Source organism: Muscardinus avellanarius, assembly GCF_963383645.1.
Source record: "Muscardinus avellanarius genome assembly, chromosome: 5".
Classification (NCBI taxonomy): domain Eukaryota; kingdom Metazoa; phylum Chordata; class Mammalia; order Rodentia; family Gliridae; genus Muscardinus; species Muscardinus avellanarius.
The window spans coordinates 56,951,820-56,977,475 of record NC_137790.1 but is presented as its reverse complement, the minus strand read 5'-3'; positions in this window follow the sequence as shown (position 1 = coordinate 56,977,475).

Genomic DNA, 25,656 nt, shown 5'->3' with positions numbered 1-25,656 from the left:
TTTACATTGTCTTTGGATATACAATATTTTTTTTTATTTTTTAGGGAGTTTGTATATTCTTCTGTTGCCTGTGCCATTGAAATCATATCCAAAAAATCACTGCCAATTTCAATGTTGTGAGGTTTAATGACCCAGATTTTCTTCTAAAAGTTTATAGTCTTAAGATTTATATTTAGGTCTATTATCTATTTTGAGTTAATACTTGTATGTGGGATTAGGTAAGGGTCCAATTTTATTCTTTTCCATGTAATTGTTATTTTTCAACAATATTTAGTTAAAAGAATATTATTTCTACCACCAAATGTTCGTGGAAACCTTGTCAAAAATAACTTGACAATATAGGGAAGAATTTAGCTCTAGGCTTGTATTTAACTCCAATATTGTAGCTTTATATGGTTTGAAATCAGAAAATATATATCTGCTAGCTTTGTTCTTCTTCAAGATTGTTTTGGGTATCTAGAATTCATATTCCATATTAGGATAGATTTTTTTCTGAAAAATAAATATATAAATATATGATAGTTTCACCAAAAAAACAGAAAAAAATATGCTCTGGTAAGAAAGAAAGCAAAAAGAAATATTGAAATGTTATCTTTAAATCATCAAAAGCTTGGCATCAGACAAATGAAACTGTTATGTGAGATTATCATTTTTAATTTTGGATAAATTACTATAATACTAGATGTCAACCACTAAGCCAAGCATGGGAGGGAGTGATGGGGAGAGAATGGGGTGGGGATCGGGTGGGGGCTGACTGGCGATGTGTGCATATATGTCTACAAAAGTTTGTATCCCACTATGATGTATGAATACAGTGCACCAATAAAATAAAATTTAAAAAAGTTTTTAAACCAAGAAATAAACAATATGTTAAAAATAAAAAAAAAAAAATTTGTGGGACACAGCTAAACAAGTGCTTAGAGGGGAATCCATATTACTAAATTTAAAAAAAAAAGTCTTGCAAATCAATTCCCATTTCAGAACTTGGAAAAGGATTTTTAAAAAGCAGAAATTATGGAAATACTAAAAGTACAATTTTGGTATTACTTCAATTCGAAACCAGTCAAGGATAGCACAAAAAAAAAAGCACACTAATACACTTTGTGAAAACAAATGCAAAATTTCTAACAAGAACTATACATGTAGTCCAGTGGTAAAGCCCTTTCCCACCATGTGTGAGGCCCTAGATTCAATCTCCAGCACTATTTTAAAAAAGTTATAAAATACAAGCAAATAGAATTCATTAATATCTAAAAGTAACTATACAATATCAGCAGGGATTTATTCAGGGATGATTCTTTATTCAAATATCAACAAATGTATCCCATTATAACAGGCTAAGAAGAAAAATCATATAATCAATATATTCAGAAAAGTATCACATATAATTCAGTTCCCACTTAAGATAAACCTTTCAACAAGTTAGGAATCAAAGGGACTTCTTCAACTTGATAGAATCTCACAGTTAAGCATGGTGGCATATGCCTATAATCCCAGTACTTGTGAGGCTGAGACAAAAAGACTACAGATTTGCCGGGTGTGGTGGCACATGCTTGTAATCCCCGCTTTTGGGAGGCAGAGACAGGAGGATCGCGCAGGTTCTAAGCCAGCCGGGCTGGCTTAAGAGACCCTGTTTCCAAATAAAAATATAAAATAGGTCTGGGAGTGTACCCCATGGGAGTGTAGCCTGGAGGCAGACGGGCTTCCAGGAACCCCAGTACCACCAAAAAAAAAAAAAAAAAGACTACAGATTTGATGACAATTTAATACGATCCTCAGCAATTTAGCAAGACTGTTTCAAAATAAAAACTAAAATAGGGGTAGGGGCCTAACTTAAAGATAGAATATCACTGTGTTCAATCCCCAGTAACAAAGGAGGAGACAGAAATAAAGAGACAGACAGACAAACAATATCACATAATCCTAACAGTCACTGTAATAGTAAAATACCGAATGCCTTTTCCTGAAATAAGGACTTTGCCAGGACTCTTATTTACAAAGTACTTCAAGTTCTAGCCAGTGTAGTAAGTGATGGAAAGGAAATGAAGGCATACAAATCTAAAGGAAGAAACAAAACTACCACTATTTGCAGATGACATGATTGTCTATATTGAAAATACTAAAGACTCTACTAGAATTCTTTTTGTGTGTGTGTGTGGTATTGGGGGTGAAACCCAGGGGCTTTTTCTATCTCCGGGCTATACTCCCATACCTATTATATACTTTATCTGGAAACAGGGTCACTAAGTTACTGAGAGCCTCACTAAGTAGCTGAGGCTGGCTTCGAACCTGTGCAATCCTCCTGTCTCAACCTCCCAAGAGCTGGGATTACAAGCATGTGCCACCACGCCCGGTTTTCTACTAGAATTCTTTAAACAATGAGCTTCTTAAACACTAATGAGCTTATTAGCAAAGCCAGTGTATACAAGTTAAATATATAAAAATCAATTGCATTTTATATATGATTAACAAAAATGTAGACATCAAAATTAAGATACTTTACTAGCAGCGATCTTGTAGACAGCAAAATAAAAAATACAATACCATTTATAATAACTCTTCAAAACTGAAATAGTTAAATATCTATCTAACAAAACACACCCAGAACATGTATGCTGAAAACTATAAAATGCCAACTAATTAAATCAAGAAAAATCTAAGGAAATGAAGAAATATATTGTGTTCACTAACTAGAAAATTAAACACCATAGAGATGTCAATTGTCTCAAAACTAATATACAAATTTAACACTTTTATTTTTAAAAAGCTCAGCAGATTTAACAGGATTATTTTAAATTTTATTGGAAATCAGAAGAAATAGAATAAAAAAATTTTGAAAAAAAATAAAGTACAAGAAGTCATTCTACCTGATTTCAAGATCTATATAGTTATAGTAATCAACAATGCATGGTATCTGTGAGGATCCAACATAAAGACCAACAAAATGGTAGGGTACCATAGCTAAGTCCTATAATCCCAGAACCTGGGAGGCTGAGACAGGGAGATCAATCTCAGGTGTGTGGCCAGCCTAAGCTACTTAGTGAGACCCTCCACACTAACCTAGTGAGATAGAAATAAAGAAAGAGACAAACAGACAAACAATATCACATAATCCTAACAGTCACTGTAATAGGTCTGTAAAGCCTATTAGGTTTCAAAATGAAGGAAGAGGAGGAAGAGGAGTAGGAGGAGGAGGAAGAGGAGGAAGAGGAAGAGGAGGAGGAGGAGGAGGAAGTAGTAGTATTTAAAATGCTACACATAGTGCACAAAGAAAGCAAAGGAGCCGACTATCACTTCAGGACAACCACATGTTTCCTTCTTCCTGCCTTTCCCGCTGATTGTTTTTGGAAGTTGAGGGGTCGGGGTGTGCAAAATACACTAACCTGCCAGACATGGTGGTGCACGCTTGTAATCCCAGCGCTTGGGAGGCGGAGACAGGAGGATTGAGCTGGTTCGAAGCCAGCCTCACTGGCTTAAGAGACCCTGTTTCCAAAAATTATATAAAATAGGTCTGGGAGTGTAGCCCAGAGGTAGAAGGGTTTCTAGGAACCCCAGTACCACCAATAAATAAATAAATAAACAAACAAGCAAATAAATAAATAAATAAATAAATAAATAAATAAATAACACTAACCTAGTGAGGCCCTGTTTCAAATAAAAAACAAAATAGGGCTGGGGGTGTAGCTTGGAGGTAGAATGGCTCTAGATTCTATTCCCAGTACCATAAAAAAAAATCAATGGAACAGAATGAAGAACCCAGAAATATAGCCAACCAATGTCTAACTCACTGTTTTAAACAAAGGTACAAAAGAAATTCATTAAAGAAACAATAGCCTTTTCAAACCAATAGTTCTAGAGCAAGTGCACATCTAAGGGCAAAAAGAAAAGAACCCCAATCTACAACATCTTGTCAAAAATTAATTTAAATGGAACTTATATGTAAAATGCTAAACTACAAACCACTGAGGAGTTTTTCAGAATCTAGAGCTACTTAATTTTGAGTTGTTGGGACTTAAAATCAAATGCATGATCCAAGAAAGATAAAACTAATGTAATAGACTTCATCAAAATTTAAAATTTTGCTCTGCCAAAAAACCTATAAAGATGATGAAAAGACAAGCTACAGAAGAAGTACATGCAGATCACCTATTACCAAAGTACTTATATCTAGAATATTCAAAGAACTCTCAAAACTCAACAGTAAACCGAATAATCAATCCTCTGGATAAAATAGATGAATAGACAGTTGAGTAAGGGAGATACAAAGATGGGATGTAAGTAAATAAAAGATACTAAATATTGTTCACCATCATAGGAGTGCAAATTTAAACTATAGTAAAATCACTCCACACCTACTGAAGCAGCTTTAAAAAAATATGACACCACCAAATATTGGTGAGGATACACAGAAACTGGGTCATTCATATGTTACAAGTGGGAATGAAAAAAATATATAGCCACTCTGGAAAACCACTGGATAGATTCTTTAAAGAAAATGGAACATACAATTATCAATCCATCCAGCAAATGCACTCCTGGAAATTTATCACAGAGGAATCAAAATTCAGTCTCATAAAGCATGTAAATGAATGTTCACGGCAGTTTTATTCATAAAATTTCCAAACTAGAAACAATAGATGTCTTTAAACAGGTGAATAACAAACTTGGTATTTTCAGACCACTACTCAGGAATAAAAAGACAAAAAAGAAAACCACTGATGCACACAATTTGCGTAAATCTCCAGAGTTTTGTTTTTTTTTTTTTTTTGGGGGGGTCCACCTTCTATATAGCTTTATTTTGGGGGCTTTTCTGATTATTTATATACACTCATACACACACATATACACACACACACATACACACACATACACACATACTTTTATTGGTGCATTTTAGTCTTAAATTATAATGTAAACCATAGTGATAGTGAAATATACACACAGCATTTGGTGAGCTTTCTCCCGGTTTCCTCCCCATCCCCCCAACTTCCCCACCTTTATTTCCAAAAACATTATTGAAATGACAAAATTATAGAAATAGAGATAAGATTAGTGTTTGAAAGGAGTCATAAAGTGAGCAGAGGCAAAAGTGAAAATGGATATGACTATAAACATGAACAAGAGATGTCCTTGGGATGATGAGAATCTCTGCATCTTGATTGTACATAGATTAATCCCCTGGTTAGTAGACTATCATTTTATAAGAGTTACCACTGAGAAGCCTTGGGTAATGGGCACATAAATAAATATATCTACAAATATCTCAAAACAAAACGTTACACAAAATATAAAGCAATACTGATTAAGATTTTAAAAAGCAGTTGAATAGTGTGTGCTTCTCATTCCACAGGTGCTGTCTCCATTATTCTATATTCTTTAGTTGATCTCATTCACTGGCATCTTCAGTTATCATATGCCAATGACTGAAAAATGTATATTTCAAGTGCATCCCTTACTTCCAATGTCCAGATATATTTTACTTTTATTTTTATTTTTGGTGGTTTTGGGGATGGAACCCAGGGGCATTTGACCTCCTCGCTACACGCCTTGCCCTACTTTTTATTCTTTTATTTTGAAACAGGGTCTCACTAAGTTGCAGAGGGCATAAGTAGCTGAGGCTGACCGTGAACCATGATCCTCCAGTCTCAGCCTCCTGAATGCTGGGATAACAAGCATGGGCCACCATGCCTGGCTTATATTTTACTTTTAAATGAGTATCTTGACTTTAAATATCTCACAGGTGATTCAAAATTGCAATTAAAGATGTACCATTTTTTCTAGTATAGCCCCCAGATGTGAAAATTCTTACCCTCAAGGTGATGTTTTTTGAAGAAGGAACTTTTATTTGGAGGGGTGATTAGTTAATGAGGGCAGGACCTCCAAGAATGTGACTAGTGTCTTTATAACCAAGAAACAAGAAAGTCACCTTGCCCTCTCCTCTTCACCATGTAGACACGCAGTGAGAAGGTACAATCTATGAACCAGAAAATGGACCCTCACCACACTCTGTATGCTTTGAATCTGGATATCCTAGCCTCCAGCGGAATGCAAAATAATAAATTCCTATTGTTTATAAGCTTCCCAGTCTGTGGTACTTTGTTATAACAACCTGAACAAACTAAGACATCAATATACCATCCAATGAACAGGGAATTTCAACTAATATATGGCTTATTTCATCTTATTTTCACTACCACACATTTAATCACAAAACACCTTAATTCAATTTCTTAAATACATGATTGATGAAGTTCCATTTATTATGCTTTAAGGGCAGATGTGTGTGTGTGTGTGTGTGTGTGTGTGTGTGTGTGTGTGTGTACACGCAAACTTTTTTTAGAGGGTTTTGTTTTGTTTGCAATACTGGAGATTGAAACCCATGGGCATTCGAACTCTGAGCTATACCCCCCGCTCAATTTTTTTATTCTTTATTTTGAAATTGAATCTCACTAAGTTACGGACAGCCTCACTAAGTAGCTGAGACTGGCCGTGAACTTGCAATCCTCCTGTCTCAGCCTCCTCCCAAAGACTGGGATTATAAGCATGTACCACCACACCCAGATTTTTTTAGAGGTACTTAAGTTTCTTTTTTAAAAAAAGCACATTTTAACCCTAAGGTTTACTTATCTAGCATTCTTTCTGAAGTGTGATTAGCTCTACCTAGTCCCTTAACACTGACAAAGACAAAAACATGTAAAAAAAAATGACCATCAGAATGTGTTGCATAAAAATAATTTGGCTTTAGAAGATATGTCTATAGTACTGTCTACATAATAATTTAAATTAAGACCAGTCAGGGTTTTAAATCTTTACATTTTATTTTTTTTCCTACTCTTCATTGGTACACACTGAATGTGGCCACATCATCATAAAGTTTGTAATAAATCTGTACTTCTCAATCTCATGGATTTTTCACCCCTTTCATATCCCATCTCCAGTTTCAAATTAAATATGGATACGCCATACTGAGTACTATTAAGGATTAACTAATGGTGCTAGGAATCATACCTTTTGTCTACTTGTCATATTACAGTTTTCAACTGTACAGTTCTCTATGGTATACTTCTTAGTTCTGTATATATTTAATCTTCATTTCCTGTTTTAAAATATCTGGTTAAAAGCATCATTATGAACTTCTAAAATAATAAAGAATGATAGGACTGAATTTTGGAATATAAGAGGAAAAGCCACAGAAAAATGTAAATAGTATTAATGAAATAATGCAAACTATGCTTATAAAATAAGACAGACAGATGGATTAATAAAACCAGGGATTTTCAAACTGTGAAGAAACATATAAAACCAAACCCACATTAACCAAAAGGCAAGAGGAACAGCTTAGTCTGACTAATTAAATTTACTTATGAAACCTTTTTGTCTTAAAAACTATTGAAAAGCTTTCTAAAATGTATTAAGGTACACTCTTGCTTTAGTAAGTAAATATTATCTTCACTTTAGTAAGTGAACATAATTAAATCTTTTACTTTTGACTATGGGACAGATCATATATTTTGAGTCACCCTTGTTGTGGCCATTAATTTTATTGGACCCTAATATAAATGTGGACATTTGGGTTAGATGCATACAGACTGACTCTAGGCAATTCATTCTTTGGAACTTTCCTCCCCTTCTTCTGTACTAGATAGCTTAAAATCAATTTTTTAAAGGGGAGAAAAGGAGCTTATTTTCCTATAAGTCAAGAGCAGGAAAAAAATAAAGCTGGTTATCTGAGCTTTCACTGTATCATTGGAGCTTTTCTAAAGTAATAGTTATTCTTGAAAATTCTGTTCCATTTTCAACCCCGTTAAAGCAATGCATGCCCCACGGCAAAGCTTAGGAATAGGAAAGGTAAAATCCAATTCCCATGTGAAGAAGAAGAGGAGTATTGCAGACAGCTAGGCAGTATCCAGGTATTTACTAAATATGTCTTATGTACTAAGTACTCTACTAAACACTATGGCTACAGTATGCCTTTCCTGTCTGTGCCTTGTTTTTTTCATCTGAAAAATTAAGAGATTGGCCATATATGTCTCTCCATTTATATATAAAAGCTCTCCATGCTGCGATTCATTAAGAACCAAGTGATGTTATCCCACCATCAAATGAGTGTGTATGCATGCATGCAAATAAAAGACAGCAAGGGCAAGAGAGACCCAGAGCAAGTGAAAAAGAGAGAAAAGGTCTATGGGTATATCTAGCTCTCCAAGGGAAGCTAAGATGCCCAAATCCCTAAGAAAATTATACTCTGAAGTTACCTTAGGAGTGTTAACTATCTTACTCCTCTTTTTATACTTGGGTAGAATGCTAAATGGATACCAAATTTATGGCTGGACTATATGTTAAAAAGATGTGTTGCTAAATATTAAGCATCTAAATGAAGAAGTAAAGAATTCAGAGGTCTGCATGGATACCTGCACTAGGGTACAGAAAGCACCGAGTTGGTGTCAGCAAAGTGGGTTTTGGTTCTAACCTTCCCACTAGTGAACTGTATGATCTTAGGCAAGTCACCAGCTCATTGGTCAAACACTAATGGTATGAAAAACTCATTTCCCTTGAAAAAAAGAAAAGGCCATTACACCAAAAGCTCAGTAAAATGCCATGGATATAATGTAGTTCAGCTTTGGGAGGGCATTTGACCAAGTACTGAAGATAGTCATTAGGCAGGCTATAACTTAAATGTATTCTTAAGTTTGAATAACAAGTTCTGAGTAATGAAACGAGAAGCACTGAAAAGACAGACTGAATTAACAAGATTAAATTTAACTGTGGATCTGAATGAATCCAGAGAATACTCTTTAATATTGATGTTAGATGTATATAATAAATTTCTGGGGTCCCGTTTGGATATATCACTCTCCGTGTGTGGAATAACTAATTCATTTGATTTTCTCACGAAAAGTCTCCTAAGTATAAATGTAAACCCTGGAACTACAGTAGAAAAGAAAAATCCACTACATGGAGTAGGAATAGGAGAGACTGGATATAAGTACAGTTCATGTGAAAAAGAGCTAAGAGCTTCAGCTGAATTCAACCTCCACATGAGTCAACAGTTTGACATGACTGCAAAAAATGCTAATACAATCTTAGACACTAGAAGCCAGAAGCCAGATCAAGGGGGCTAGGACTGTGCTGTATTCTCTGCATCCTGTGTGGGATACCACACAATCAGAATGATGGGTTTGTGAAAGTTCCAAAGGCACTTATTTAAGAGTGATACTGACAAAGAAGAGAAATTCCAGAAAGGTGAAAGACCAAAATGCCACAGGACCTAGAAAACAAGTCCTGGAGACTGGGGGAACTCAAACTATTTAGCCTGCAAAAAAACTAGGTCTTAGGGGAGTAATGATATTAAATACCTGATGAGCTGCTACATGACAGAGCAGAGTTCAGACCTAAGAGGTTACATTCCAAAGCAGATTTGGTATTGAAGTAAGTAGTACTCACAATGGAACCAGCACTGGGAATGTTCATGTAATGCAACTGTTTCAACTCTGGTATGTTAGAAATACTTGGAAATTAACATAAACATAAGCTTATGTAAATTTTGTATTATTTATGTAAATTTTTTGTATTAAAGTCTAAAAACACTTCTATTTTATCTCATAAATTCAGCTTTTTTAAAAGAATATATATGTGCCTCTATGTCCCTTCTATGATCAGCTTCAATCAATAAAAAAAAACATTTGAATAATAAAAAAAGAAATACCTTGAAATGATTTTAAAGATATCAATGCCCCGGGCCCCATCCTTGGATAAACTGAATTGCTGAGCGAGGGCCTGAGCAGTGCTAACTATTAAAAGCTCCCCTGGGGGTTCTAATGTGCATCTGTCCCTGAGAATGTCCAAAGTGGTAAATACAATCAGGGTGGCTACCTATTAAGATGTGGTGTGGAGGGGCTGTATCAGAAGTCTGCATTAACATTTACTTTCCAGACCTTTTCTCCTTTAGAACTTCGATATTTTAATTAATTTTTTTTCTTTTGTGGTGTTGGGGATTAAACCTAGGGCCTTGGGCAAATTAGGCAAGTACTCTACCACTGAACTGCACCTCTAGCTTTAGAACCTTTTATACTTTTAATATGTAAAAGGCAACGTTATCCTCTATCATCATGAAGACTAGCAACGGTTTGTAAATTTCATTTAAAGGGAAGAATACTCAAATTGAGCCAGGCATGGTAGCACAGACCTATAATCCCAGAAGTTGGAGGCTCAGACAAGAGGATCACAGGTTTGAGACCAGCCTCAGCAGTTTAGCAAGAGAGCAACCTAGGAGACCTTGTTTCAAAATAAAAAATAAAGAGTTGGGGGTGTAGCTTGGAGGCAGAATGCCCCTGGGCTCAATCTTCAGTACCACATATACCAAAAAAAAAAAGGAAGACTTAGGTTGGGTTAAAAAGCCTAGCAAGTTCTTTTTGTGAAAGAGGTTTCAAAGATTTAAGCACCACTAATTTTGTGGGGGGGGGGGAAACGTACCAGCATTTGCATATGTAAATAAACTTTTAAGCTATCCAAAGTTTTATAAAATAAATTTAAACCATGCTAAAGTTGCCAGGGGCCTTGGCACCTCCTGTAATCCCATGGACTCAGGAGGCAAAGGCAGGAGGATCCCAAATTTGAGGCCAGCCTTAGCAATTGGTGAAATCTTGTCTCAAATAATGAAAAGGCCTGGGAATATAGCTCAGTAGTAGAATGCCCCTGAATCCAGCACCCCCCCCCGAACTCCTAGAAACACACACATACATACACACACACACACACACACACACACACACACACACACACACCATTCAAGATTTCTCCAGGTTCTTCCAAGATGAAATATTTTAAATTGAGCAGAAAATACTTTGTAGTTTGAATGGTCTCTACCACCAGTAGTTGTTTATCTGACATGCATGATAAAATATATTTTCCTACTGAAAATCTTTTCTAAAAATTTCTGTAATAGAATAGCATGATTTTTTAGTAGTCAATAGACAGTCCTCTATGCTTCCTTTAGTGTTAGTGTATTCTTGTTCTTAATCTTTTCCTCTGACTATTAAATAAAAACATTTTTACAGGTTTCCTAATCTCCCTGGAAGATATATCCATGTGCGTTCAAAAGACTTCTGGCCTTAATGCAGGTCAAACATAAACAGTCGTGGGTTATGCTTCTAAATTGGAGTGGCCCCTCCAGATTTTTCCACATATATATAACACACCCTCTAAACTTCAAAACTTTCATTTTACATTAGGGTAAAGCACCAACCATTTCCTTTTACTCTTATCATCCGTCAGTGCAAAAAGGTCCTAATGAATCTGAAGACTCTTCTAGGCTACTTGGAGTCTCTCATTAATCTTTGTCATGTGGTTCATAAATAATGAGAGAGGTATTAGAGATCATCATCTTGTTTACAGACAACTCCCACCAAAAGAGCCTGGAATAACGCTGTGGATTTGACTAGACGTATTCAGCCTGAATGAGCATGTCAGGAGTCCTGATGTAAGGACGAAGCACACATTTAACTTTTTTTTTTTTTTTTTTTTTTTTACCATTAAGCCGGCTAACTGCACTACGTTTCAAGTAATGAATGCCCTTTCCATACCAAAATACTAGAAAGAATTACAACCTTACAGCCATTTGAGCAGCTGCTGGACGGGCAGCTTGCTCCACAGCCAACAGTCACCTTTCCATTTTTCAAGCACATACCTCTCATAGAAATGTTTTCAGTGCAGCAGTCTACAGATCTGGTTATAACACCGGCACGACGTGACAACAAAACTCATGATGATTTTGCTTTTTCACAGCCTACTCTCTTTCTGTTTTAAAAATTCCTTCCTTGCCCTCCATCCCCCAAAGAAAACCAACAATACTTGCACAAAACCTGCCTCAGTCTTAGGAATCTAATGCTTTCAGTGAAGGCAGACCAGCTTTCAGAGAAGCAGGAAGCTGATCTGAGCAGCAGAGAGCAGGAATGGGGCGGAGCAGAAAGGAACAGAGCTGGGGGAAGCGAAGCACAGATAGTCCTGGCTGCTTCTAGTTACTTACTGACAGTTTCATCTAATACCACAGATTTATGAGCAGGGTTAGCATCAGTCCTGCCATACCTTTTCTTTCTTTTGAGGATTTCTGTCAATCTGGTAAACTATTACACAGGGGGAAAGAAAGGCCTTACCGCCCCGCCAGAGCCCAGTTACAGGGAAATGATGTAAGCTTCCCACCTCCCACCAGCCTGCTCTGCCAATCCACCTCTACCCTGACCTGTTAATATCCCCTCCCTCCCCCAGGGCCACTGCCCTGGGCGCCGGCCCCAGGCTTGCCTAGCTATGTCCTACTGTGCAGCAGGAAGTATTTGCCAGGGTGTACAGTATTTCTGTTTTTGAGAAAGTCTTTAATGAGAAAGTAAATGTTTTTCTATTAAAAACAACAACAACAAAGCTGAATCCCCCATAGCTAGTCAATCCCCAGGACAAATAACATTCAATAGGACTGAGATGAAGAATGCAACTAAGCAAAAGGCACAGAAGATGTGGGGGCAAAGAGAATAATTCTGGGAGTTTGAAAACACAGATTCTACTTTTCTGATATCTGTGACCTTGGACTACTGACTTAACCTCTCTGGTTTCATTTTCTGTAAATGAAAAAGAAAACAAATTAAATCTGAGACTTCTTGTACTATTGTAATTCTTAAATTGACACCAAAGAGAAATAAGCCAGGAGCCAAACTGCGACCAGCTTATCTGCTTTTTACTCATACTGCATAGAATTCTTTATACTAAGTAATTTAAGATTTGCTTTGCCAAAGTACTGGTAAATGTGAGAAGGACTAGCACAAGATACAAAGGGGAAAATGTTACAGACAGTTCAAGTGTTAATCCTTTTCTGGAAAATGTATAGAGAATTAGGGTTATAAAGACTTATGCTCAGAAAAGGACAATTTAAAAACAGATGCATAAAAGCAGTTCAGACCTATCAGCCATGCCAATTAAGATCTAAGGTGCAGGACTGTAATCCCAGTACTTGGGAAGTTGAGACTGAAGGATCACAGGTTCGAGGATAGCATCAGCAATAGAGTAAGACTCTCAACAAACCAGCAAGTCTCTATTTAAAAGTAAATAAATAAAAAAGGGCTGGGATATAGCTTAAAGGTGAAATGTCCTAGGTTCAATTCCTAGTACCACAAGAGAAAGAAAAAAAAAGACAGCATAAACTCTTAGATGATTTTCTAAACCTAAAGGATTCACACATCAGGGATTTTAAATTTTTTTAATTAAGAGCCCATTATGTACTATTTACCAGCACAATCATCTTGAAATAGACATGCAAACTCCTAGAAGTATATGACTTTCCAAAGATTATGCTGACAGTAAGTAACTTTCCAGATCAACTTTCCCAACTACCTTTTTCTAAAACCAGCCTGTCTTAGAATGTCTCAAAAGGTTAGGTTAACCTTCCCCACTTTCCCCTTTCCAAACACTCCCTTCTCCCACTTTACAAAATTCAAGGCACACAGCTCATCCATCACAAACATCATTCTGAAGCATTTCTTGGTAGATGGAGAAGGAATGACTCTGGGCGTGATATAAAGGGGCAACTAAAAATACTGTCAGTAAAAGTGAATAGCCCTAGTCTAATCACGATTTTTAATTCAGGTAGCTCTGCCAATTCTTTGCTTAGAATAAAACTGAAGGAGGATCTAATTGAATTGTCAGCTGATAAGTCATTAAAGATAATTTTAAATGGTAGATCACTATGATTTTGAGTCCAAAAAAAGGAGTCCAAAAAAAATTAGTGACACTATTAATATTCTCTTCAACTTATTATGTAAACAAAATTTCAGTATATGTATTAAAAAGAATAAAAAATATGTTAAACTTTCTTCATTGAGTAATATTAATCTACTGATGATGAGCTAATTGAAAGAAGACACCAATGAGGCATTAAGTTGTATATTTTCAATAAAACTATATTTTTATCTTTAATATTATTTATCAAAACTTGGGAATTAATGAATTTTATTTTGACTAACTAGATACTAGTCATTGCTCTAATAATAACTTTAAAAACTTACAAAAATTTTTATCCCAGAAGAATGATAAAGTGATTAATAATAGATGTTCAAACATAATAGAGCCGGGCATGGTGTTGCACACTTGAAATCCCAGCGCTTGGGAGGCTGAGACATGAGAATCACACAGGTTCAAAGCCAGCCTCTGCTCTTTAGTGTGGATCTCAACAACTTAGTGAGACCCTGTTTCCAATAAAATATAAAAAAATATAAGTCTGAAAGTGTAGCCCAGAGGTAGAAAGCCCCTGGATTCCATCCCCAGTACTACCAAAAAAAAACATAATATGTAGGAACAAAATATGCTGAGAAAAGTGTAAAGGAGTTCAAGGAGAAAATATATTACCAAAATTTCAGACTGCTAAAGAACAGTTTGTAGTCAGGCTATGACATACACCTCTAATCCCAGTGACACAGGATGCTCAGACAAGAGGATCCCAAGAATGAGACCAGGGCAAATTATCAAGATCTTATCTCAAAAACATAAATAAAAAAGGGGTAGGGGTATACCTCGGTGGTATAGTATCCCTGAGTTCAACCCCCAATACTGCCAAAAAAAAAATAAGTTTATAAATGAATGGGAACTGGTATAAAGCTATAGTATTTGAATAAAGTAAATATATTTAAAAGGAAATTAAAATTTTATTAAAATCTGCTATTTACAATATAATAACAATTATACCTAAACTGACTACACTGGTTTACCCTTCATCCAAAAACACCTTTCAAGTATTGTTTAAAACAACAACAAAACACTCAGCAATTTAAAACCCAGGAAATGAGTCACTTTGATCAACTAAGTTTTATAGCGCAGTTCCAGTTTTGTTCCCTAATTTTAAACTATTCTAGTGAAAATCCCTCCAAAATGAGGAACTTCTCATCTTAAATAGACCATATTGCCACGATTTAACCTATACTAGTGTTCCCAGGCGATCCTTAGTAACACTAATCCCGCTGAGTATTCACAGGTTTGCACCTAAAACCCAAAACTCCATCTTGTTGGCTCCTGCACCTCTACCAGCATATGGAATGAAAACCTCAGGAGCAGGTTCAGTTCCTGACTCCAGCAACCATGAACTGCCAGTCCCTTAGAGAGGCACTGAAACTCTTGAGTTATAACTTTCTTCACTATTAAAAGAAGCTAATAATCTCGCCTTCTTAAACTATTTCACAAAACTGACATTGAGTTTGCAAATGTGATTATGCTTTCAAAATTCCATACAATCTGGGTGTGGTGACATACACCTAGAATCACAGCTACTTGCTTGGCAACTTAATGAGACCCTATTTCAAAACAAAAGATTCCATACCAAAAATAAAAAACTATGTTCTAAGCGTTCCCCCTCTTGGTCAGGCTCCTCTCATCACGCCTCACTACGGAATGCCTGTGTGAACCCCACCCCCTCCAATCCCAATTTTAATTGCTGTGGGTATGGAAATCAACCAAAATGCTAGATTTGTTTAATTCCAAACAAATATGTTAAGTAAGTGATGGATGCATTATCTATAAAATACATCATGTATTTCCATGTGCTATATAGGTTCTAGGGTAAAAATACTGATGGCTGAGTATTAAAAAGATTAGAAAGATATAACCATACATATTTCATCTAAAATCTCAATCTGCTCTGACATAATAAAAGGCTTATAGAAACATAAGGCCTAATATATAATTTCGGTGGCACTGGGGATAAAACCCTTCTACCTGTGGGCTACACACCCAGACCTATTTTTTATATTTTATTTGGAAACAGGATCTCTTAAACCAGCGAGGCTGGCTTCGAACCTGCGCAATCCTCCTGTCTCTGCCTCCCAAGCATGGGGATTACAAGCATATGCCACCATCCCTGGCCAAGGCCAAATATATTTTTAAGCTGTGATTCTCACTCATTTTAGTATCAAACCCATGCCCCTCCCAACCACCCAAACAGGACCATGTTACTCTAATTATCTCCTCACTAAATATTTTTCATTTATTATGGTGTTTGATAGTTCCAAGTCTGAGTTTGCAAGCTTCTTATCTATCCAGTGCTCTAGAACCTCTGGTTCATTCCCAGAGACATGGAATAAATCTTTCTATGCAAATAAAATCCAAGTAACATCAGAGGAGAAATGAGTTGTTGTTGTTTTTTTTTTTTTAAGTTAACATATATTTACTTATTTCAAACACCCATATAGCCGGGCATGGTGGCGCACGCTTGTAATCCCCGCGCTTGGGAGGCGGAGACAGGAAAATCGCGCAGGTTTGAAGCCAGCCTTGCTGGCTTAAGAGACCCTGTTTCCAAATAAAAAGTATAAAATAGGTCTGGGAATGTAGCCCGGAGGTAGAAGGGTTTCCAGGAACCCCAGTACCACCACACACACAAAAAAAATTAAAATTAAATAAAATACCCATATAGAGGAAGCCGGGTGTGGTGGCACACTCTTGTTATCCCAGTACTTGGGAGGCTGAGACAGGAAGATCCCACAGGTTCAAAGCCATCCTCAGGTACTTAATGCAGCTCTCAGCAACTTAGTGAGAACCTGTTTCCAAATAAAATATAAAATAGGTCTGGAGTATAGCCCGGAGATAGAAAGCCCCTGGGTTACATCCCCAGTACCACAAAAAAATAAATAATAAATAAAATAAAGTAAAATGCCCATATGGTAAGCTAGGCACTTAATTCTCTTCCATGAATTATGTGGTTACTATTCTTATATCCTCACTTGATCCTCTCTACACCTCTACTATTATTTCTAGACTACTAATTATCAACCTGAACCTCAAACGTATTTAAGTGAATTGCTCCAGATCACAAAGGCAGAGATTGAAAGTCAGAAATAGAATGCAAGCCTCCCGATGGATGGTCCAGCAAAGTTCCACAGTAGACGGCTTTGTGCCACTGAAGCAGCTGTTTCCATCCACCAAGACTGAGCAACAGGAGAGGTAGCAGCCTTCCTGCTTTGTTCTGTGATTCCTGTGAGAAACATTTTTTAGTCAAAAGCAGGCATTCTGGAGTTAGGCATATTTGGATTTGCATCCAGACAATTAACTGTGGACAAGTTATTTTACTTTTCTAAGCCTCAATCTCCTCATCTATAAAATGTAATAACAGCACCATAAGGGATCAAAAGAGAAGGTTCTTCATACCATGCTGGTTACAAATTTGAGTTTCCTAAATAATAATAATTGATTAGGCTCTGATGTGACATACCTTAATTCATTTAATTCTCCCAGCAAACCTATAGCATACTAGCCACTATTTTCATTCCTGTGTTACCAGTGAAGAAAGACTATCCAAGAAAGGTAATGCACTTTGCTCAGAGTTTCATAGTTTAAAAAGTAAAAGAGCTGACATTAATGCTAAGCAGTGTCACTCTGGGGCTCAGAGTCAAAACTATTACCTCTCTGAGCCAGGCGTGGTGGCACACACTTGTGATCTCCACATTTGGGAGGATGATCATGGTTCACAGACAGCCTCAGCTACTGATTGAGACCTCTGCAACTTAGTGAAACCCTGTTTCAAAATAAAGAATAAAAAATAGGGCTGAGGATGTAGCTCGAAGGTAGAATGGCCCTGGGTTCCATCCCCAGTACCACAAAAAAAAAAAAAAAAAAAAAAAAAAAAACTATTACCTCTTTGGAAATAATTCCAAGTGCGGCATTACCTTTATTCTTTACCGCTACCACCACCATCTTCAACCTTCTCTATCACTGTCATTATCATCAACAACAACAACCTCTCTACAGTTAGCCTGAAGGATCTTGAGTGTAGAAAGAACTCCAGTAATGAGAAATAGAGATAAGAATTTGAGACTGACAAGAGTTAAGGGCCTCAGAAAAAAAAAGTCTAAAAGGAGGCTGGCCCCTGTCAGAAAATAATGTTCAGCAGAATGGAGAAACTAGTCCTGAAACTGGGAACGTGAAAAATAATCAGCTACTACATAACAGGAAGAAAGGAAAACTTACTCCAAGAAAGACAAATTTGTGTTTATAAATTTTTTTGGGGTGGGGAAGGGACGTACTGGGGTTTCTGGAAGCCCTTCTACCTCCGGGCTACACTCCCAGACCCATTATATATATATATATATATATATATATATATATATATATTTGTATTTGTTAACAGGGTCTCTTAAGCCAGCACAGCTGGCTTCAAACCTGCACCATCCTCCTGAGACTCTCTGCCTCCCAAGCGCAGGGATTACAAGCATGCGCCACCACGCCTGGCTATAAAAATTTTTAAATGCATAAAAGAATTTTAAAGAATGGCAAAAACCAACATGTGTTATAATTTGAAGTCTAATCCTTACCTATTTAATAATTTCTCTCTGACCCTTGGAGCAGGGGCAGGAGAATAATATTTTAATCAACCATCATTGATGATTTGGTATAGGCAAATAAAAAGCATTTGTCACTCAAAGTATCAGCACACAGTAAAATGTCCCTACCAAACTCTAATTCTATTCTTTCGGGGAACCTTAAATCACATACTCATGCAAAATTATTTTTGGGTTCCTTTGAATAGCTGTGTTTGGGCTTTTAATCCACATTCTTTTCCTCCATAGCTTCTATGTAAATAAAAAGCCTCTTTTTCTCACTTGAAGAGATTGGGGGAAATCACAGTTTGCCCATTTCCCTCCAGCAGAGAGAGGCTATATGTTACATGCTCCCAAACACTCAGTACACACCATTGTTAGAGACTAATGACTCCCATTTCTGACTACAGATCTGGTTTCCTCGTTACCCTCTATCCATTCCACAAGAAAAGACATGTTTTGTTCATCTTTACAATCTCAGTACAATGTGCTGCACTCATTAAATGGTGGATGAAAGATTATGTGAAGCGTTCAAGTCTGTTTTCCGACACCTTGAAGTTTTCTTTTACCATTAAACTTATTCTAGAAGCCAATCTCCTTAGATAATGATAATCTTAGGTCAGCAAAAGTGATAGGGGTTTAGCAGCCTAGTGGTTACTTCAGTGGCAGTAAGTTGGGCCGATGTTTCAGAGTACGCCTTGGTGAATATACACTCAGTATTCAGTTTTCAGACAAAAGAAATGCCTCCTTAGAGTCATGAGGGCTTAAAATGTATTAAATAGCTCAAAGGGCTTTGTTTATTCCATAGACAAACGGTAAAATGGCTAGCACAAGGTGAATGTCAGAGGAATACTTTCATGTTGACTGTTGACTACTGTTATGAGAAGTACCATTGGCCACATGCAGACTATCCCTCAACTACCCACAGGGTATAAAAAGATTTAGCAAAACACTAGGAAATACCCTAAGATCAGAAAATTTATTTTTTTCTTTTTTGCAGAACTGGAGAGGGAACCTAGGGGTATTCTACATTCGAGCTACACCTCCAGCTCAATTTTTTATTCTTTATTTTGAACATGGTCTCACCATGTCACAGAGGGCCTCACTAATTAGCTGAGGCAGGCCATGAACCTGCCATCCTCCTGTCTCAGCCTCCCAAGTACTGGGATTACAAATATGTATAAACGATGCTGGACTGAAAATTCACTTTTAAGAATATATATAAAATTGTGATTTATATGTATAACCAGAAAATTCAAAAGATTGAAAAAAATCATGCGTCTACTTTTTTTGTATAAATTCCTTGAAAAATGTAGGGATAAGGGAACTTTTTACCTTGATCTAAACAACACTTCTCCCTAAGTGAGGTGGTATGACTTAGAAATTATTGATATTTATTTAAGGTGTATATGGGAAGAAGGCTCAGGGTTAATGCCCATCTAATATTCCTGAAACCTCCCAAGTCTGATTAGTATTTTGGTAAATCTAAACATACCTATTTGAATAAGCTACCTAAATATTGGATGTGCTCCTTTTATAAATAAAACCTGAGCATAAGTGTACTGGTAAACAGTAAAATAAATACACAAATAAACTTAAACCTTAGGTTGCAGGCAAAGATCTAATTTTAAATGTTTCAAATTTCCCTAAAATTTCCTTGTATTATTGAGTTTCAAGAAACATTAAGATCCATCATTCTGTTCAACACTAAGGTTGCTATTATATTAAAAATCTGTTTAAGATATTTTTTAAAAAGTAGCAATCTCACACAAAAACATATGATGATCTTAATGTACCCTTTCTAAAAACTAAAACATTAAGGGGAAAAATTAAAACAGTAAGTAGATTATATTTTTCAGCCTTAACAGGCTTTCATATTTTTCCAAATACAAAAATCATACTATATTAGAAAGCTATTAACTTTTTAATGAGGTTAATTTTTAATATAAAGCTAGACATAGTGAACTACAAATACCAAAAATTACAAAAATACCAACATATTTGTACCATAATGACTCTACAGCAAACCAGAAGAAATTCAATGGCAAATTACAGATTCTCTCCACCACATGCCTCCCAATATTTCCCCTTTACTTCCATGAAATCTTAGTAAGAATATTCAGTCACTTATGGTACTCTACCTCAAGAAAATATTTCTATTATTAGACCTTTTAAAATAAATATGTTATTAAGTGTGGGATTTGGGTCTTCCTTTTAAGTGTGTCCCATTACTAACAAGTGTAACATTTGCCTATTTTTATAGTTTCTTACAAAATAAATAAGTTTTACTGTATTTAATAGAAACATACTCTCCCAAATAAGACTACACATATCATTTATCTGCATGTTCTTTTTATTTGGTAATTATCCCCCAAAGTAAAGGCTTGTTTCTCCTATACTCTAATATCCTTAAACTCTACGAAGTTTGATATCTGAAAGTCACAACTTGAGTCTACAGCCATTCAACCCTGATTACATCTGACTTCCTCTAAAAGTCACAACTTTAAAATGTTTTAGCAAGCCATTACAGAAACGTCAAAGACTGATCTATTTAATTAAAATATTCACTGATATAAGTTTAGCAAACATATCTTATAAAAATGTTTACTTCAGAGGAAACCACTGAAGTAAATACTATGATTCCCATTTTAGAGAGAAAGACAAGATCCAGAGAATTTAAGCATTTCACTTAGCTGAAAGGTCAAGATTTGGCCTAGGTTTTCTCACTCAAAATTAGGTACTTTTAATATTTATTGTAAAGTTTTTAAAAAATTATTTCTCAATGTGGCAAAGCCATATAAAGTTTGGAGATAAATTTACATGCTTCTAAAATATTGCCTCCATTCCTTCTTACCTCCTTTTAAGCAGCTTATTGACTATTTGTGCATCATAAATGAAGTCTTTATAAGCTTCTTTTAGCAGACTTGTACTGCTCCCCTGAATTCTCTAACCAGCTTTGAATCTTTTATACTCTTTTGATTGTTTTTATGACTTTCTTCACTTAATAGTGCTCACTGAAAATTATATCAAGTTCAATTTTTTCTTCAGACATGTTAGAGTAAAAGGGGGGGCTTTCTTTAGAACATAAAGCACCAATGAGAAGGGATATGTACCTTGAAAAGTAACATATGATTTTGTATTTAATTTATAGGTCTATCCTTAGGACTATGGAGAAAAAAAAATCTATCTAAAATGGCATTAACCTTTAGGAAAGTGGCTGATTACCAAGAGTGGGTAATGCCTGGAAGCTAGAAGTATTTCAAGCTATATTAGGGAAATAAGGTCATGAAAGGTCGGTAACTAAGTTTCTGGCAATACTGAAGCAGGTAGAGCTATGACTCCCATTGGGACCAAATACAACCTGTGCTGCCATTGATGAGAGGAACTCTTGACCCCATACTCCAAAGCAGCTTAATTCCTACTATCTGTCCCTAGCTCAAGTGCTGGGTACATGGCTACTAATGTGGCTGTGAATGATGGAGTAAATAATTGAGTCCATCAGCTCCCAGATGTGAGAAGCAAGCAGCCCCACACAGTCACTGGGAGTAACCGATATGTGTAGGTAGAAGTACTGTGGGTAGTGTTTAAACTTCTTTACAAGTAATTTAAAGGAACAGAAGAGGATTGGTAAAATTTAAGAGGCAACGACTCAGAAAACTAGATGCACATATATATATAAACACATATGAATAATTTTGTTTAACCATATTATATAGCATGTAAGTAATTATTCCATTTGCAAAATCTTTATATTTAAGCTAGTACAATCCTACTGAGAGATCCCACTGAACGGTTATTTATAAAAAATATTTTCAGAGATTGTTTATAAAGGTTTACTTCAAAGAAATATTCCATGTTTGAAAATGTAAAACACTATATACATGTGAAGTCATATATTCCTGGAAAAAGAAAAGGATATCATATTTCCAAACGACAGAGCAATAAAACAAAGGTATAAAGGAACTAACCAAAATTTACAAAGTATGAAGCAAAATGTCTAGCCAACTATGAAAGTAACACTTTAAAACCAACTTTTGGCTAGGTGTGGTGGCACAAGCTTATAATCCCAGCATTTGGGAGGCTTAAACAAGAAAGAAGATCACAGTTTGCAGACAGCCTCAGCTACTTAGTGAGGCCCTTTGCAACTCAGTGAGACCCTGTTTCAAAATAAAGAATAAAAAATAGGGCTGGGGGTATAACTCAGAGATAGAATGGTTCCATCCCCAGTACCACAAAAATTAAATAAATAAAATTTTTTTTAAAAAAAAACCAAGCTATGTTTTGTTGGATAATGTTCTTTCTTTAAATACATGTGTTTGCCTTTTCTGGGACAAGAAAGGCTGAAATTCTCAAAACAGGCATAAAGAAATTTTAGATATTTCTGTACTTAAATAATAGTCAGGTTCAACTGCTCTCTTTGAGATATTCCCAGAGAAACTGAAGAGTACAATCCCACTTCTGAAACTCTGAGAAAGAAGTGCTTTTTGGCTCAAAAACCAAGTCAAGACTTGGGCTTTTGTGTGTCCAGTAGTGAAACTTCTTGAAACAATGCCACTTAGAATTATTTGATTACTTAAAACAGTGTATTTGGAATATATGAATCAGTGGTCATTTCTCTGCTGTTTCCATTTTCAAATAATTATCTGGAGGACCAAAGAATTTGATTAAAAAAGCAATCAGGAAACAAAACAACCATGGGATGAGGAGGCAGAAAAATCTAGAAAATAATTCAGAATTAGGATTAAACTACTTTAACTTCAATTATTCTCCATTTTCTTTTACATATAATTTTGTTATCAGTTCTTAAACTCCTTTTTATTGATTCATTCTCTCTCTCTCTCTCTCTCTCTCTCTCTCTCTCTCTCTCTCTCTCTCTCTCTCTTTTACTGGGGTTGAACTGAAGGGCATTTTACCTCTGTGCTACATCTCCAACTCTTTTTATTTTGAAACAGGTTCTACCTAGGTTGCTAAAAGTTTCACTAGGTTGCTGAGATTCTCAATAGGTTGCTGAAGTTGGTCTTGAACCTGCAATCCTACTGTCTCCACCTTCCACAGGTTATAGGTGTGCACCACCACACCTGGCTTCTCAGTTCTTTGTAAGTGTAGTAGGATAAAGAATCATACTAACTACTAGTAGGATACATTTATTTAGTATCCTAAGAATGCAACAAGATGATAGCCAAATAATAGTGTTCAAAAGATATTTACTCTCAGAGAATAATTTATAAGCATAAGTAATAAAATAAAATGGCCATCTTATTTTTTCCTCCACTAAAGTTGTTTCCATTAAAAATAGGGTAAGTAGCATACAATGATGTCTAAAGATTCCAATACAATGTCAAAGGCCAAATGAAAGTTTTATGGGGCAGGTTAAATGGCAGAAATTAAGCAGGTAAAACACATTATCCTTAATTCTGACAACATGTCTTATCTAACTTAAAATATAATTTCTTGTATCCATGCATGTTCATAAGTAGATATATGTGAATTTTATTAAAATAAACATTACCTTTAATCACATCACTATTGATAATTTTGACTCTTAGTATTTTTGCTTGGCAATCCCAAACCCTGGCACACAAATAGGAACTCTTCATCATGCTATAAAGGTTAATTTTTACCCCCATTATTTTGTATCCATTAATAATAATTTTAGAAAAAAATTCCAGAAACACTTATATTATTAAAAATATTAACAACATAATCTTAATAGCCAAATTAAATGTATACTTTAAAAAACCTAGAATTGGGAAACTTTGGTACAGAGAAGTTAAACACCTGAGCAAAGTTATCTAGTTTATAGGTGGAAAACTGGAATTGGAACCTAAAACAAGTGATTCCAGAGCTCATACTAATAAACAAATTGCTTTTCTGAGTGCAACGTATGTCATGTCCGCCTTCCTTCCTTCCTCCATTCCATTCCAATACATTAGCTCCTGGCTTGTCTCCAACATGAAATGGCTGCTCAATCCCAATAGCTTCCTAACCCGTCGTCCTCCTACCCTCTAAACTTCCATTCCCCATCCCAGGATCCAAGTCCCTTCCCTTACTTATTGATCACTGTGGTTCATAGGTCTCTGTCTGCAGTATCTGTACTTACTTGCCCCTTTCTCTACCTCCTCAAGGCCCAATCACCTCAGTAGATCTGGCTTGTGACCCTTCCCCTCCATAAACCCTTCTTTGACCAATCAAAGCATTCACTTATTCATTCATCCACGGAGCTTAATAATTTTTTATCTAACACCTTCTATATACCAGCTATTACTCTGCACACTGGAATACAAAAGAAGAATAAAGTAGAGGGAGCATCTACCTTTTTAGGAAGAACAGCAAAAAAAATAAGTTTAAAAAGTACAAAGATAATCCCTGTCAGTGCTATGCATTGTGAAAACAAGGTAAATTCTGTACTATTTGGGGGGGGGGGGGTTGGCTTTCTGCCAACTTGCTGTAAAACTTTGAGTTAGTAAAGAAGGAATTTCAAGTCCAAAGCTTGGCGCATAATAGACACATTTGGGGATGAATAAATTAACACAAGCAAAAATGAAGAAGAAGGGGAGGAGGGTGAGAGGGAGGGAGGGAGAGAGGGAAGGAATTCATTGATCACTCTAATTTTCAGGAAACCATTTCATCTACAACTCTTGCTTCCCCACCCAGCCACAGAAGAAATACTTCTAACATATGAATTAACATTTAAAAAGTACTCCAAGCTTCTCACTTTTCTCTTAAAAGTGATAAAACATTAATTACTCCAAAATCTAGTTATTTTACACTGTTGAAAATAAGCATGTAAATAATTCATCATGCTCTGTTCTCTCATTCATAAAGTAAAATGGTTGAGTAACTGACCTGCAAGGTCATTCTAATCCTTGTAAAAGTTTAAACATTATAGCAAGAATCCAAACACAATAATATCCCAGTTAATCAGAAAACCAGTTTCTAAGACTATTAACTACTCAAAATATAAAAGACTAAGCCTAAAAAAACTAAGTGAAAAATAAAAAGTCCTCTGTACAGCAAAAACTTGTATTTATTTATTTTATTTATTTATTTATTTATTTATTTATTGTGAGTCTGGAGCATTAGACCTCCAAGTTACACCCCCTAACCTTCCTTCTTATTCTTTATTTTGAAACTGGGTCTCACTGAGTTGCAGAGGGCTCGCTAAGTAGCTGAGGCTGTCCGTGAACCGCAATCCTCCAGTCTCAGCCTCCAGAATGCTGGGATTACAAGCGTGCACCACCACGCCGGGCTACTTGTCTTTATTAATATTCAACAGGTTCATATACCTAAGGTAGGTCTTAAAACTTCACATGTT